Source organism: Phasianus colchicus, chromosome Z (assembly GCF_987193195.1).
Source record: "Phasianus colchicus chromosome Z, bPhaCol1.hap1.1, whole genome shotgun sequence".
In the NCBI taxonomy this organism is placed as follows: Eukaryota; Metazoa; Chordata; class Aves; order Galliformes; family Phasianidae; genus Phasianus; species Phasianus colchicus.
Genome location: NC_143476.1, coordinates 63,364,969 through 63,382,598, shown reverse-complemented (window position 1 = coordinate 63,382,598; position 17,630 = coordinate 63,364,969). Strand labels below are relative to the sequence as shown.

General features: G+C 37.3%; 1 long non-coding RNA gene across 1 annotated transcript in view; it reads left to right on the top strand.

The window, feature by feature from the left end:
* The first annotated feature begins 1,145 nt into the window (after nt 1–1,145).
* Nucleotides 1,146–17,630, top strand: part of LOC149913041 (uncharacterized) — a 35,386-nt gene continuing 18,901 nt past the window's right edge. Inside the window, exon 1 of the long non-coding RNA XR_016462333.1 lies at nt 1,146–1,215. This is a non-coding gene — a long non-coding RNA (uncharacterized LOC149913041). The remainder of the gene's footprint in view (nt 1,216–17,630) is intronic.

Sequence of the window (17,630 nt, the reverse complement as noted above, 5' to 3'; positions counted from 1 at the left end):
ATACAGAAACAGAAAGAAAACCATATCTATATTTTTTTCAGCATCTATTTAACCAACATGAGGCTGAAAGTGATAGTTTCCTGAGTGCATCATTACTGGTGATAAGATGTAATATCATCACTGTAAGCTGGAGTCAAAATGGCAGTCTGTGGAGTGGAAACGTGAATTCCCCATCAAATAAGTTCAAGACAGAGCTGTCAGTGGGTAAAGTGATGTGCACTGTCTTTTGGGCTAGGAAAGGGGTGATTCTTCTGCATTTCCTGGAGTCCATACAAACCATTCACTCTGACATCTACATTGCAATGCCTCCTAAGCTGAAGGCTCAAACTTCCAGAAACAGGCCAGAGAAGAAGACAAACTTTCTTTTATAGCAAGATAAAAAATGCCAGGCCCCAAATCAGTTTGAAGAAGCTGGAGCACCCTGCCAGACTTGGATGGATATTTCTACTATGCCCACAGTCACAGCAACTGTGAAGCAGTGGGACACCTCTGGTGGTGCAGATTTTTATGAGTGCGACATGAAGGCTCTTGTTTATCACTGGTGAAAATGTGTAGCTAATGGTGGTGATTGTTGAAAAAACAGTGTTTTGTAGCTGAGAATTTGCTCTATCAAGTGTCATTGTACTCTGTATATGTTGTAGTTTGCATGGAAATTAATAGGCAGCATTAATTTTGGAGCAAACTACGTAGAAACCAGCTGATGATATGTCCCAGATGTCCGGTCTTGCTTGTGTCAGCCTCTGGGCTTGGCTTTCAATTCATCTGTTGGTTAGATTTGGTAAAGATGGCAGAGTGCATGTCCAAAGTTGTGGGACTGGGTGAGGAAACACAGTAATTTCAGAAAGAATTTCCCTTTGGCTGAAATCCTACCTGAAAAGCATGGGGACATTTTGTGTTTTTCTACTTCAGGTCAATCACCCAGGGTAAGAAAATAAATAACATTGAAGTGAATCTGGAATGAAGGTCTAGCTGCCTTTTTTATCGTTGTGCTCTGTGGCATGAATTTAGCTGGTTTCAGCAGATCCACTTGACACTGTAAATCAGTCAGAGCTATTGTCCTTGGATGAGGCAAAGGAATAATTAGGCAACTGTGTTGTCATAAGCAGCACTGAAGTCACACATTAGTTCTGTACCAGAGAGGAATTGGAGAGCCTTGGCACACACAGTGCAGAGCTTCCTGGCTTTTTGGAGAAGAGTTCTCAATTATCCAAGGCTGTAGGTCTCATTAGAAAAGCAAACTGTTTTTTCTTAGATATGTTCTCTTTGACTTAATTCATGTTTGTCCACAAGGGAGTCTGAGTGAGGTTCCTTCAGCAAGAAGGAGGGTTAAGCTTATGACTTTTTTTGTGTAAGACTGAGAAAATGAGACTGATTATAACAGGTGAAGTGATACTGGAAAACTAACAATGCTACAAAAGTAGAAATTCAGTATATGAAGCATGGCTTTTGGAAGTGGGGATGTTCCTTTGATATGATATTTCATAGAATATTCTGAGCTGGAAGGGACTCACAAGAATCACGGATTCCAAATTCTGGAAACCAAGCCTACCAAAAATTCAAACCGTACTGCTGAAAACTAAATTGCTGCTCCTTCCTTGTTCTCAGAAAGGGCAGATAAAGCAGCAGGATCAGCTGTGAAATGTGCCCATAGAAATCCTCTCAGTGAGTATAGTTTTGATGCTCATATACACATTTACTTGTTTAACATTGTGCTTCTCTTTTGAGTTATTTTGAAGAGAATGAGCAGTTGACATTTCAGACTTGGAATGAATATTTCACATTCATGTATAGTGGAATCAGTATCACTAAAAAAAGTCCACCCCAAAATGTCCCAGGGAAATTCTGTTAATGCTTTTTTAAAAAAACATTTAAAAAGATTCTTGTTGCGTTATGATAGTTAGCTACAGATCTAGTGGAATAGTCGATTTAAAATGGAAAAGAATAGACCAATATTTTTAAAGTACAATTTGATATTATTTTACACATCAATTTTACATGTTTTTACTAAGTATCCTGTAGTAACTTCAATCATATAGGGGAAAAAGAACCCCAACATTTAACGAAAATATTAAAGATACTTAATGACACTGGTCAAATAGTAATGAATGAATATTTTCAACATATCACAAGAGCAAGAAAAGTGCTTAGATTTGGAGGCTTATATAGATACCAGGAGGCTCTCAGCAATTCATATTCAGCATGAACTATAAATATTAGTAACATTATTTCTGAGAGGTACATGTCTCTCTCTAAAAAAAAGTAAATCAAATTTAGCACTTAAAAACATGTATTTAAAACTCTTGAAACATGAAAATGCCCATCACTGAGCAGTCTGGAGTTAGGCAAGACGAGGTTGTTGAGTCACAGGTGCAGGCTGAGATTCAGCTCTAATACTGACACGCTTTCTAAAATTGATGAAATTAGCTGTGAGAGGACTGCAGGGAAAATACAGGGACTCTGAGTTGTTGTTCCAAAGAGTGTACATACAATGCTAGAGACCTTTGGGTCATAAGTGTAAAAATATGCACATTCCTTTCTCTCTTAATATAACTAGGATGTGCTTTTCAGAAACACCTGAATAGAGATCACAGATATTAATATGTTTGTTTCTGACTTGAAAAACAACAATAGCATCAGATGCCTGCATATTACAGACTTATTTTGTAATAGAGATTTTCTATACATACCAAGGTTTACTGTAAGTTATTTTAGTTGGCTTACTGAGGGTAACATACTGCTAGCTAGGGTGAGATTCCAAGCTTCTGCTGTATCCATGTGAATTTGACTGAATTTTGGTTTTGACACCTACTGAGTGTTGTAGCGGAGGATGCAATAGAGTTACTCAGAGCAAACATCATCTGTGATCTCTATTTACAAGCTCTAAATGATTACTATTCTGGGGTACTTGAAAAGGTCACAAGATTCAGCAGGAAATTCAGCCTTCTCTGTTTATTCCTGAGATTGTGATTCTTTCACCATCACAAACCTGTGTATGAGCCACAGGTGAGAACATAAAAGTTAAGACTACTTTTTGGTCCTGAGTATTGTACAGTTACAATACAATTACAGTACAAAACACATTTTGCAAGTATGCAATCTTGTCTCCAAGAATAAAGAAGAACATACTGGGAGCAGTCTATAGTCATTAAATGAAAAAATACATGCTTATGAGTTTTGAGACACTGAAATGCTCAGTTATGTACTCTTCTCTCTGGGAATAAGTTGTTAGATGCACAGGAACATTCTCATTATTGCAAATTCCTCTAAATTCATCATTTTCTAGCTGGTGTTTATGATCTACTTCTCTGCACCTGAGCTGTTTACATGTGAAATCCAGAAACTGTCTGCAGAAGACTAACTCAGTCAAAGAGAGCTACATTCAGTCAATTTATGGTCTAATTTTGTGCCAAAATTGGATGTTATAAAGCATTTTGAAAATCGACTGTGAGAAGAATACTTAGTGTGCATACAACATATACACTGTAAGCCATGAGGTGATGTCTGTTGTTTATTCTTCAAGAACATAATAATGTGCCATAAGAATAATAGTGTCAATACGTATATTATTAAAAAGGCAATTGATCATAGCACTGGCTAGAGGAATTGAACATTATTAAAACTGCTAGTATACTGTGCATATCTAGCATGCCCTGTGTGTGTAATTAAGAGCTTATGAAGAAAAAAATATGTTTGAGTATCAAAGATCACTACTATGATTTGACTGCATTTCTGCTTTGGTAATGGTTTCTGTGCTAACACTACATAAAGGATTTTATGTAGGTTTCAATGCAATCCTCAGATAAAAGCAGTCTTAGGCAAATTCAGTAAAATGCACCATTTAACACTTGCTAATCCATGCACTTCCTTTGTTTACCTACGTTCATGAGTATGAAAGAAATACCAGTGAAACAAGTGGTTTAGGCCCTCATAACTTTTCAAAAGCTTATCTTGGAAAGATATTCACAGGCAGTTGAACAGTAAACATTTTAAACCCCAGAAGCATCATGAGAAGGCTGTAGTTCTGGGATTAAATTGACTTATATTGTCTCAGATAGTTGAAAATAAAGTAAGTTTAGTATTGGAATAATTTGTGTTTCACTTCCTGTGCACAAATTGCTTTCTGTAGAGTGATGTGAAGCCATGCAATAAACCTGCAGTCTGCTTGGCTGATGTAGCAGGTTCCAGTTTATATCAGCTTTGATGGATGCACTTAAAACATTTTGATAACATGACATTCCCCAATGTCCAAATACAGCTGAAGAAAAGTGCACCAGCTGTTGCTTTGACTGGTGATCAAGAATCTCCCAGATAAAGGCAATCTCATGTAAATCTGCCATGAAAATGAATATAGTCTCCTGTGAAGCTATATTTTTCCAATTACACTGTCATGTAAAGGAAAGTTAAAAAAAACTGAACCTGAAAACATACATGAATATGTGGAATTCTCAAAATGAAAAACAGCATCTGTATTGAGATGGGCTCCTACTTTTTAATTTTAATTGTTCTGCTATCTAAATTGTCAAGAATTTCAAGAACAGACAGATTTTTGGAAGCCTAGTGTATCCGTAGAAAGTCTACTGATATGTGAGGGAAAAATAAGTATTTTCTCTCACCTTCCCACAGATTGCTGTTCCTTTCCTTGACTCCTTGGTTGCATAATGTTTATGTAGGCAGATGTTCCCAGAATTCGCCTCTCTGCATGGGACCTCTTTACAACCCCAGCAGGCAGCCAGATTTTGCAGCTCAACCCAAACATCAAGACTTAAACTGCAAGCAATCTGTTACACTCTAGCTAAGGAAATAAAAGTTCTGCAACTGTCAAGAAGAGATGTATTAGTTTGGCCATGCCTAAAATGCTCTGGGAGGTTTTCTGGAAGCAAACACGCCAATCATGCTATGAGCCTTCTTGTATGACTTTTTTTCCCAAATATAATGCAGTCAACAGGTAAAATCAATTCAAAAGAACTATTATTTATACCTAAGGGGCTAGGGAGTTCATTAGAAATAATTGCACATGTACTCTGCAGGAGTTGCTCAGCAAGCTATTATATTGTAAGACAGCAGCCTATAGTAATTTAGGTGTAGTAAACAGTCCTGAGATTGGTCGATTTTGAATTTGGAAATTTCTCTCTGTCCATTCGCCCCCCAAACCCAAGCCATTCCTGGGAAAGCTGACGTGTATACTGAGCTACTTGGCTCTGCATACACTTCTTATGTTGCTAGATGAGCCAAAACAAGGCACCAATCAGAATCAGCCTGCTCTCCCCTTCTGTCTTAACAATATATCTTTTTCCTCCTTGACAAGAGGACAAAAGTAGTGTAGTAGTGTTTTCAGCTTGTAATCTATCTTGCCATCAGTGAAAAGAATGAGACCATTGTTTTGATCTCAAGCTTGTTTCGAATCTTTGCTTTTGCTCGCATCTGTATCCTTGACCAAAGCCTATAACTAAGGATCATTCAGGACGATGTGAATGAAAGCTTACAACAAACAGTACAACACAAGTCTCACTGGCACATGAATGTTAACAGCCTTTTCTGTTACTGGAAAATCTGTGCTTCTCTTGGTCCTTCACAGTCCTGTCCATGGCTGGTATGCGTTCTTTGACCATGAATCCATGGGCAAGAAACATACTGACTGAAGTCATCCAGCAATCCCAATCAGTGGAAAATACGATATGGAAATCTTATTCCTTTAGCATAATGCAAATGTTCTATTTTTGCAAACATTGCTGCTGCTCCCCAGTTTTCCTTACCAGGCTTATTAATTTCTGGCAGACTGGAATTTGTCATTTATTTTCCCTTTGTTTGTTGGCAAATTCAGTATGCAAAATTATACATCTCAGCACAGTGACAGTCTCAGCTTAGACTTATTTCTTTTTCTTTTCCTTTCTTTTCTCCTTCCCTTTCCCTTTCTCCTTTTCCATTCCTTGAACAAATATGAGAGTACAAGGATTTTTTTTTTTTTGTGCTCGCTTCTGTGTTTTCATTGCCAGTTTTCTCTCTTCAATAATCCTTGTTCTCTTTCTTTAAGAAAAGACTCACAGACACAGAACACTTTCAGAAATGTTCTCTGATAATTTTTCATAGGCCTAATGCCTTTGTTTTAAGTGATTTGTGAATTTCACAGGAATATTTAGTTATAAATGTTCTTTGTCATAAAACAGAATGAATTTAATAAAGCTGATTATTTGTTATTTGGAATAATATAGTAAAATGAAATTACAGGCTCTTTTCCATTAAGAAGGCACATCCTTCAGCAGCAAATCTTCCCTTTCTCTGAAAAGAAAGTTTATTATTCTATGAAACTATGATGTTAGTCCACTGTTTAATGTAAGTAAAGGACAAAAGCTGATAATGAAAATGTTTTCTCAGAAAATCCCAGCCTGATTTTTTTCTTTTTGATAGGCAAGGCTTCTCTTAAAGCTTTAGTACTAATGTTTGCAGTGGAAGAAAACTTCCTAGCGTATTTCCTAATCATTCCCCCCTTTTTGAAGGAAAATTAGAAACAAAGTGTTTTTTCTTTTAGTGCTCTGTCTCTCTTTTGATTCCCATTTTAAATGACAATTTTATACATAAATTAGGAACAAAGTATTTTCTAGAATACATTCCTGTTTTAAAGACACACCTATGTTTTTGAAAATATTCCAGGTGTTTTTTAACATCACTGAAATTTCCTTGGACATATGTCCCTTATAATTCATTTCTGTAAAGATTTAATCATAGAATCACAGAATCATAGAATGGTTTGGGTAGGAAAGGAATCCAAGAATCATGAATTTCCTACCCCCTGCCACAGGCAGGGCTGGCAACTTCCAGATCTGGTACTAGGCCAGGCTGCCCAGGGCCCTATCCAACCTGGCCTTGAACACCTCCAGGGACAAGGCATTCACAACCTGTCTGGGCAGCCTGTTCAAGCACCTCACCACTCCCTTTGTGAAGAACTTCCCCCTGACATCTAATCTAAACCTTCCCGCTCTGAGCTCAAAAGAAAGGAAGGTCAAGTCTCAGCTGGACTCAATCAGATTAAAATTCCATTCTGTAGCATTCAGTGTAGTAATTTTACCTTCAAAACAGAATTAGTGGTTTGGTGGCCTCATCCTTACTTTGCTGTGTTCATTAGGTGGCCACTCCCATTTAGTAAGTAAATCTTGAGTACTATGGTAACAAGACGAACACAGTATTCCCTTTAGTATAATAATTGTGTTCTCTGCAGAATGGCCATACATTATTTCATACTCAGACCAAGATATCCTGCCAATAAATTGAAATCCTCCTACAGCATCCTTTGCTTAGTCCTTATTTTTACTTTGAATACCTTTTGGAATGACACTGAAACAATGCCATTCACATGAGGACTAGGCAGTTTTTTGAGACAGCTGGCTAGGTTAACTTGACCCACAAATTTTTTAACTCTAATGTGTGCTTGAAGGAATAGCAGCAGCTGTAGGAGGTTGTTATTTTTTCAGCATCATGCATGACTTAATATGAATCTTTGAATGTGGCCATTCAGAATACATTATTGTATGTCCATAAACTTGAACTGCCAACTATCAGAAATAGTCACCAACAAACTATTGCTTTTCTTTTCTGCAAATCCAGTGCTTCATTGATCACATTCATCTTTTTCTGAAAACACTGGCTTCAACTTACGATCAGTTACTAACACAGTCTCTTTTTCATTTATAGACATAGAAAATCGTGTGTTAGATGAAGTGGCAGATATGTTTTCCATTTAATAGTGGTAGATGGAAATGCCATGCTATCAGCTGCTGCATATAAAACGTTATAGTAGGCAGATTCTAGTGGATAACTATAAACCAGCAGGTCAGTTTGGTTCTCTTCAGGATTGTTGTGCTGCTTACAGGCGTGTCATTCTGGCATTTTACATGAAAGCCTTTCCATGTTTCTAGTTGCTAAATTTACAATTAAGTGATTTTTAGATATTCTGCTAAAAGTTTACTACGTATTCCAAGCTTAATATAACTCTTATTATGCATACACTTTTCCCATTTCTTAGTTAGCCTAAAAGCCATCATCATAATGACCACAACAAAAATCCATAAATCTACAACTGTCTAAGAAACAGATTATGGTTTCAAATTTATGCCTGCAAAACCTGTTTTAGGCCACTTAAGTAGGACCAGTAAGATGCTTTTGATTTAGATCCTGTGATGTTAGAAGTGAACAATGACACTGCATTTTCCTTTGTTACAGACTTGTTTTGATGTTAGCCAGTGTTAACTGGTTATAAAATGTGAATTTCTATGAAGTCTTCGTAAACTTCACCACAACTTGCACCAAAGGCAGAACTAAAGATAATTTAAAACTTGAATGGAGAATCAAATGTGCCCTGCCTAGCTTTGTTTGGATAGTGACCTATATGACAGAAAGAAGAAGGAAATTCATGGTGAGAAAACAAACATTTAATATTAAACAACCTGAAAATCTACCAACAGCATTACAGCAAGGAGAGTGCTTCATATCCTGTGTGTTGACTGGTAGAATGCTTCAAGGTTCAGATTGAAATAATCATCTCCAGTTCTCTGATTCCTTCTGTATTAATGGCAGTGTGATGTTGTACTTGTCGAAGATAACTGTGATAGCTGTTCAGTGACAAGATTCATTTATCATTTTCTCTTTCCACTGCAACCTACTCATGAAATTTCACGCTGACCAGCTATATGGGTCAAAAGGTTTTGTATTATTAATCATCTCAAATTGAAAGCTCACTATATCATGTATTGTGCAAAAGCATGACAGACGGACTTGATTGTTAATCTGATCATCCAGTGTTTTGCTCAAGTCATGCCCTGGGTTGTCATGCAGCAGTAGAATTTGTGCAGTTTGCTGTGCAACAAAAGAAATTTCTTTTCCCCAGACTTGTTCTAGTGCTTTTTATACCTTATACAGTACATAAAAGCCTTTTACTTGGGTCATTCTAACCTTTGTTTCTCAGCGAAAATGAAAGGTCTTACAGATAGTTTATTGTCTTCCTTCATGACTCTTTGCACTGTTACAAGTACAGTCACTAGAAAAGGCATGCTTAGGAATATCCTATGCTCTATTATATGTATTCTGCAGAGTGGTGGAACTCCTACTTTGAATGAAAAATGTCAAGAGGAGGTAATTAAGCTCTACAGCTTGATACTTGCATCATTTCTTTGGTTTTAAACAAATGCCTGGATTTCTTTGTTTGGGACGTTCTGTCTCAAGCTTCAACATCTGGAGCTTGGAGTGATCGTGGAGAGTGTATTTATCCAGTGATGTTTTTAACAGAAGCAGCTTTATGCATAAAACAGAGTAGTGCTGACTATTTAGTACACAGATGTGTCCCAAAGAGAGTCTACTTACTTGATACTTAAGGGGAATATACAGAATACCTTGAGAGATACCAAGAAAGCAAGTTTTCTGAAATTACATTAAATTTGTTTCCTAACTCTATTTCAGAATGGCTAGTGAAGACTCATGGAAATACAAACTAAGATAGGATGAATAGGAAACAAATCATATGTTTTAGTAGTCAAATAAGGTTTTGGTTCATGCTTTGAATAATAGTTTGGCATGGTTTTTATTTTGCTGAAATTATAACATTCCTTCCACTGCAACTGGAATGACCCCTGAGTAAGGTGTATTTTATTTCTCCCTCTGAAGTAGCTCTAGTTATATAAATCGTTACTTTTATTCCTTATGAAAAGCTGGTATTTTCTCCATCTATTATCAGTATGGGGCAATGCTTCTCGTCTGGAGTAATGCTTTAAATTATAAGATCTATTTTGCATTGATTGGCCACTAAATAAACCTAGACAAAAGCCATCTATACTAGAACTGAACAATTCAGGATCATTAATCAAAGTGTGTTTTTGTTACTGTTTTAGTGCCTAACCCTACTATTAACTTGTCACAGTTGGGTTGCTTTTATGTTTTCACACACTGTGTGATGGATTAAACTAGTTAGCTGGCTAGATAGATTATATGCATTAACACTTAACAGCTTTGCGCAAGCTCTGGGCAAAGCAGAAGGCTTGCCTTATATAAAGCTTTAAAGAATCTGATTTGCTGTGTTTTAGTCCATGCTGATTCTTTTCCCTACATAATGGAAATAGACTTTTAAACTGAAATATCTGTTTGTATTTCTTGGTGGATTCTGACTTAAGCTTCCATGCTTTTCCACTACCCATAGACTTTTTTTTTTTTTTTTTTTTTTTTTAACAAACGTACTTAGAAATTCCAGGAGCAATCAAATTCAGTTTGAAGATAGCTTCCGCTTTTCATTATTTTTAGCATGTTGGCAGACTTTTCAGTGCTTGGGTGGTTAACTGTACTACCTTGATTTTCACTGTTTAATTGACTATCAACCTGCAGATTCAATAGGGGAGGTTTTTTGGAGAAGACATAAAATGTATTTTTCTTGGATCTTTGAAGATCAATACTATAGTAAATACCATACAGTAATTAGTCATATGACCTATTTTTCACCTATTATTCTTCTGTGGCTAAGTCAGTGTTCATTGAAATATTTATTCTGTCCTAATGTTTATGTACAGATATTTTTTTTTTGGTTTGTTAGTAATTGCTGCATTGCAGTTTGTCTTCATAGTTTCAAGCATGACATCTGAGAGAGCCTTTCTGGGAGTTGCTCCACCCTCACCCTTTTATTAACAGTAGGTGTTAGAGACTTTCCCAGCAAACCTCATGGTGTCCAGTACAGAAACTGCAAGCATCTTTTCTACAGATAGCATCAATTACATTAACTGATTGAATTAAACTTCACTGATAATAAATTGTACATGCATTAAGCTTCAGTACTGCCAGTAGCAAGTATTTACTACACTATCTATGCAATTCTTCTGGAAAGGTAGTACTTTCCTTGGCTTATGTGACCTTATGGAGGAACTCTGGCATTTAGATTTAACAACTAGTCCAAAAAGGTGGATAGACAGACCTGCTAAGCAGAACCAGCAAAATATTAAACCAAATACTGAAGTATATTTTTCTCGAGTGATGAAAAGACAACAACAACTGAATTGGACATGCAGTACAGCATGCTAGGGTGGTTCTGCAGAGATTTTTTTTTATGTATAGCTGTAGAAAAATGGGCTATTTTTCTTGTAGTCTGCACACTTTTAAGACAGTTCAACCTGAGATATCATTATGGGCTGCTTCCTTAGGTGTTTACACAGATTTTGCCAGCAGCTGGTCATTTGTGTGACCAGCACTGGGACTCTTAGAGCCACCCCATTCCTCAGATATGCAAACTCTGCCAGTCTGTGCTCTCAGGGGCTCTGAAGTGTGTTTCCGAGTAGGAAACCCCTAGTTCCTCACGTTCCTATGGCCCGGCCAGGGTTCACGCTGTCCCCGCTGTGACCCGACCATCTCACCACGTGCACATCAATGTGATGTTAGGCAGGATGGCGTTTATTGCAAGTGAAACAGCAACTTATATACTTTACGTGCTTATCTATGTTACTATGTCCATGTGCGTTTACTCATGTCTAGTACATCTACGCCTCCAAGCGCGCGTCAGTCCCTTATCACAGAGCAGGGGAGGTCCTATCGCGTCACAGCCCGATACCCCGCAAATGCCTACTGCAACAGAAGTGACTCTGACAGGTCAGTGTTATAGGCAGTATTATTCTCACATTAATGGGAGCTCAGGCTTAAAAATGTCTATGGATGTTCTTACTATAACAGGTACACATGTGCTTTTGTAACTTGATGTTGGAAGTAATTCAGTCACAACTGTATTTCTTCCAGGTTACATCATCATCTGCATCATCTGTATTTGTTGCTTTAATTCAAGACGAGAAGGTGAAGTACACTTAGAGCAACTGTGTAATGAATTCTCAATGTAAACCCAGACTGAACACTGCTTATTTCATATTTGTCGTCAAAGAGGGCCTGCATAGGCAGTATTAGAAGAATCTATGTGATAAAAAGACCATACATCAGGTAAAATGAAGGACAACAAGTAAATGAAATAGACAGGATAAGTAAAATGTGTTAATTAAAAACATATGGATAGAGTAAAAAACATTTGTTAAAACAAGCTTCTATTTAGTTGTGATAGAAGAGATTACAAATACCATGGATGTGGTAGGTTTTAAAATGGGTATATACAATAATGTTCTCTGTGCTGAGAGATGAACATAATGATGAAAAAGAGCTACTGGAAAATCTGACAGATACATGATCTTGTTGATGTCATTCTCAGATTGGAAACTGCAGCCAATAGTTTGTGTACCTTACAAACAAAAAAAGTTTAGGATAGTTAATGTTATATGAAGGCAGAAACTGCTAACATGTTATGAAAAAAAGGAAAGAATGATGATAGTGGGCATGTGTAAATTCACACTGTCACATAAAAAAAGGAAGTGTAAATTTCCAGGACGATGTGGATACAGCATTTTTCAATTATATTTACAGAAACTGATGTATGAAGCACAGAGGACATACAGGAGATCTTTGAGTGTAGTGAGAGAGACATGGTATGGTACAACATGGTATCAAAAAACATAGTGTGGTACAATGTACTTGTGTATGGAAGAAAATGCTAGATTTAAAGTGAGGCACAAGTTTCAGGACAAGTGATGTGATGATGAGGGTGTCCCTGTTGATTGAGATGTATGTACATCAGCATAACTGCTATCTCAGTGTTGCTTTTATGCTTCTTGTGATGTTCTGGTAGGTGTTACTGAGCATCACAAAAGCCAGAATTATATTGCAGCATGATAAAAAAATACAGGAATATGATACCGAATGCTGTTTCTTGGTTTAAAACTTTGCAAAACTGCTAAATAGATTTTTTAAAGTATCAGCAAAATTTTCATAAATCATGGTACCTGACTAGATTCACCCCAGGGTGTTGGAGAAGTTAGAAAATGTTACAGCTAGACCCCTCTCAACAATTTGCCAAAAGTCCCAGGAGTCTGGAGAGTCTGGAGAGTCTGGAGTCTTAGTAATTGAAAGCATACCAGTGTTGTTATACTTATCTACAAATAGATGTGTGAGAAGACTCATTTAACTATAAATCCATTAATCTAGCCTCAGTGCCTGGGCAAGTTATGGAAAAGATTAACATTACGAATATCAAAAAGCTGAAATAGGCTTTCCTAGATTGGTGCTTTTTGCCCCATACCTGCCAGTGTTCAAGAGGCATTTGGCCAATGATCACATAAATATACTGTAGCTTTTGGTTAGCCCTGAACTGGTTAGGCAGTTCAACTTGGCGGTTTTTTTAGATCCCTCCCCTCCCCTCCCCTCCCCTCCCCTCCCCTCCCCTCCCCTCCCCTCCCCTCCCCTCCCCTCCCCTCCCCTCCCCTCCCCTCCCCTCCCCTCCCCATGTAGTATCCCAAATATCTGTGTTTTGTTTTCTTTTGCTTAATTTTCTCTCCATTAGTACTCTTTTTGAAAGGATTGCTTGTAGAAACGATCTGAATAACAAGGTTATTTTCTTCCAGACCTTCTTTACCAGAGGAGGACAAGGAGTTGACGGTGTTCTCTATACTGCCTCTTTTCTTCTGATCCTTGCAGTATACCTATTGTCAGAGATATAAGGATGACCTTGAGCTCTCTTAGGCATCCATTACCTTATCATCCTCTGGGAGAAACGATGGAGCAGGGGATAGATTTATTCACAGCAGTATTCTCAGGTGCATAGTATCTCTGGGAGACTGTAGCTCTGATATTATTCTGCTACAGGCTGCATCTCTGCCCTTGTTACAGGCAGTCCTGGTACTCTGTGCATGTGAGTTTCATTATATTCCTCCTTTAAAAATTCTTGTATCACTTCTACAGGCTTCATTCTAAGAATGAAAATTATTGTCTAGTAACAATGCCTGGAGAAACTGATGTTGACATTAAATACAATGCACATCCTGTGTGGAAAAAAACAGTGATTCCTGCATTGTACCACTCTCAGAACTCACTAGTCTCAATTCTGCCTTGAACAGAGTGTATAACTACTTTCAAAAATTGCCTGATGTTTTTGTGATGTGGATTAATATCCACTGGAGGCTAGGATGAGATCACTGAACTTGTGTTTACTTGTTCCCTAAGCCAAAATTTCTAGCTCACTGTACTGGAAGCAAAAAGTCTGGGTGACATAATGTTTTCACTCACTGCACTGCCAGTATCCCATGTATTATTGCTTTCTCCTGAGGTCTGTAGTACCATCACAATGATTGCCACCTCTTTGGCAATGCTTTGAGAATGAAAGAAAAAAAAAAATTGCAAAGAATTATGTAGTTGAACAGAAAAAGGCATCCTTTCTGAAATGACCAGTAACAAAAAAAACCAACCAACCAAACAAGAAAACCCTGCAATTTCATCAAGTGAAGCTGTTTTCAGGGATTATAAAGAAAGCATGTCATAGTTCCTTCCATGTGAATGGCCTAGTTCCTGAAATCTTCACTGACTTGCTGGTTTGTTAATGGGCTTATGAGCAAATGTTCTTTCCTGAGAGATCACACGACTGAGTCTATTCCTCTAACATATTATTCATTGCCTCTTAAGATTTCTCAGTAAAGTCAGTCATCTTCATCCCAGAAAATAACAAGCAGAGCAGCACATCTAGTCATGTTACACTGACAGGACGTCAAGAAAATGAAAACAAATGGTTTGAGTGGTCCTTCAGGGGATAAAGAGTTCAGTTACTAAGCTACCCACCAGAAACAGTGTGATTTAGTCATCTGGGATGATTTTATTTCTTTCTCTTTTGTAGGTTTTAACACATAAATCTTTGTTTTATTGCTAGAGAGAGATATCAGTGAAATTTGGGACTGCATTTGGCGTGGTTAGGGTTTGTAGACTGCTGTGTTTACAAGTGTTTGGGTAAAGGAAGAAGCAGTAACATTAGTTGTGTCCTTATTTACTCAGGTTTGTGAGCACATGTATTTTTTAGACTGCCATGCAAAAAGGTGGGTGACCTACTTTGAGCTACTCATGAATGTGCTGTTATATACACATGTATCTTGCATGCTATTTTCCTCAGTGATTTTCTGTTCGAATCCTTTACTTCAAGGCTTGTCACTCCATTTTCAAAGTGAATGCCAGGGCATTTGTCTTGGCAGAACGGGCTCTTGCATGTTACACAGCCAGTGCAAGTGGACATATGCACTCAGGTTAAGATAACCATTAGTGGTCAGTGGGGTATGGAGTCCCAGCAGTGCTAGAGAGATCAGCACCAGGTGTGTGCAATCTTACATTACTAGCTTAGCCTTAACAGAAGCAGACCAGTGTCCAATCTCGAATCAATACATTTGAAACTGCTAGTTATAGCACTTTTGACTGCTGAATGAAAGCCATACTTCTTCCTTTCCATTGCAAGTGGTTTTCTAAGAAAAAAAGTATTGTTTTGCCCACTGTCATACTGTCACTTCTTAATATTACTAGAATTTAGACTGCTGAGAAATCATGAAATTAAAGCCAGAACTATGAAAAGTTTTTCTCGCTTTGTTACAAACACTTTTCTTATGGTCAAACTTTGCAAGGAGTTTCAGGAAGACTCAGAAAGCATGTGACATTAATTTTGTCTGGTTTCAGAAGCAAATATTCTTCTCTCCTGTCTTCTCAGAAAGGAGACTTGGCAGGATTATATTTTCTATGAGAATGAAATAAAGTAGATACTATTTCCACCTATGAATAATTGAACAATATTTCTTGTAATATAGTAAGTCTTATCATGTTTATGGCATTCTGAACAACATACATGGCATTTTAAACTATAGATTAATTTCTAATAGGTGTTTCTGTGCCAAAAAGGTATAGAGAAGTCTTAAAGAATTGCATACATACTGAAAAGATATATACAATTTTCGGCTGCATTTTCTACCTCTTTCTATGAAAATTAAAGTATTTGAAAGCAGGGTCCATTGACCATTGAAACGGTAGTGCCACTTCAGCGGTATTGTATTGTGACTCACGCAGCACTTCAGTAAAAACATGGATTTTTACAAGGTAATGCTTTCTAGAAGTTATTTGTCCTCCCTTGTTTTCGATCAGCCTTACAGATGCTGAAGCACTGGTTTAACTATCCTTTCCATGAACCTCCTCTTTACTAGCTTACATCCAAAGCAAATATGAAAATATCACATGCAGTGGAGAAGCAATCTGTATATGACATATTTAAATCTATTAGAGTTTTGACTTTTTGGAAGTATTCATTAGACCTTGAACTACATTTTATTTTGAAGGAACTTTAGTGTTCAAAGGTTAAAAAGTATCAAAGTAGAGGCAGACACTTTATGTGCTTCGCTATAATTGTGGGTGTTTTTTTTGTGTGTTTGTTTGTTTTTGTTTTTCCCCAAACTAACGATTTATTGACCTTCACTGAAAAGTATCATTAAACCTCCTTAGAATACAGGCACTCTTTATTAAACATTTGCGTGCCTCTTCCCCCACTGCTAAGTGCTAGCAGGGAAGATATATGAGCTGTTTAAAATAAAATGGAGGCTATGATGGAATGGCTAATAATTTTTTTAAATAAATTGTTGAATAAAATCCAAGATACAGTGGAAGACCAAGACCTATTGTGTTTATTCTAAAAATAGGCAGATATTCAAAACATCTTGATACTCTCTATTCCCTGCCAAAAATAAAGGCTTTCTATATTGAATATTAAAAGCTTTTCCATATGTCCTGTCCTGTGCTGGCAATCGGAGAACAGATGAAACTATACTGGGTAGTATCTCCTACTTTGACTATGGTGAGAAGTACTGCTTGAGATCGCAAACATTTCATTTTGGCTCTTCCTAATCTAGTAATGAATATACAATGATTATTCAGTCTTGATTGAATCTCTATTGTTAGACATTCTGAGCTTACTCAGGAGCTCTCTAAAGCAAGACTTAGATATCTCTGAAAAACAAATGTTGCAACTGAGGCAGAAATTGGTGCAGGAAATGCTGTATTACATTTATAGTTTCTCGTATGTGGGAGGTCAGATGTTCATAATTCTTTGAAGTCTTTGAAGTTCTCCTCTTCTAGGGGACATAGTACTGCTCTTATATGATTAAAAATTATCTTCTCATGCTGTTCAGTTATATTCCGAGGTATGGTTTTATGAATAACTGTGTCAGCTTAGTTCATTCGCTGCGATATCCACAGACGTGTTTTTGTGTGTGTGCAGTTTCTTCTTGGAGGAAAACAAGAAGATAAATACTTAAGGGGAAGTAGAAAAGCTCAGCAAACTTCTTTTTTACTTTTATTGCAAAAGAAAACTGTCTTCACTTTCTACTCAGTCCCCACAAGAAGATAGCTGGGAAATCCTTTGCTTTGCCTCAATGTGCTCTGCTGTTAAAACTGATGAAATGAAACCTGTGCTTGAGAAACTCATAGGCAACTCAGAACTCCTAGTTACACATGGAGGCCCAGGCTCTAAACTTGCTGAGGCATCAGTCAGCACTTAGAAAGTTCAGAGCCTGCCATCAGCACCAGCTCGCTGATGCTACTACAGAAAGTTTTTTTCTCTTTAATTTTTTTACATAATGGAGATGAACTGGAACCTTACATCAATATATTAGTTCTGATTAGAAATGTGATCATTTATTTTTTCTCCTTGCCAGTTGGTATCTGAGAATATATACCTTTGTGCCATGGTACAAAGGTTTGTCCTTGTTTACTAGCACCACTGC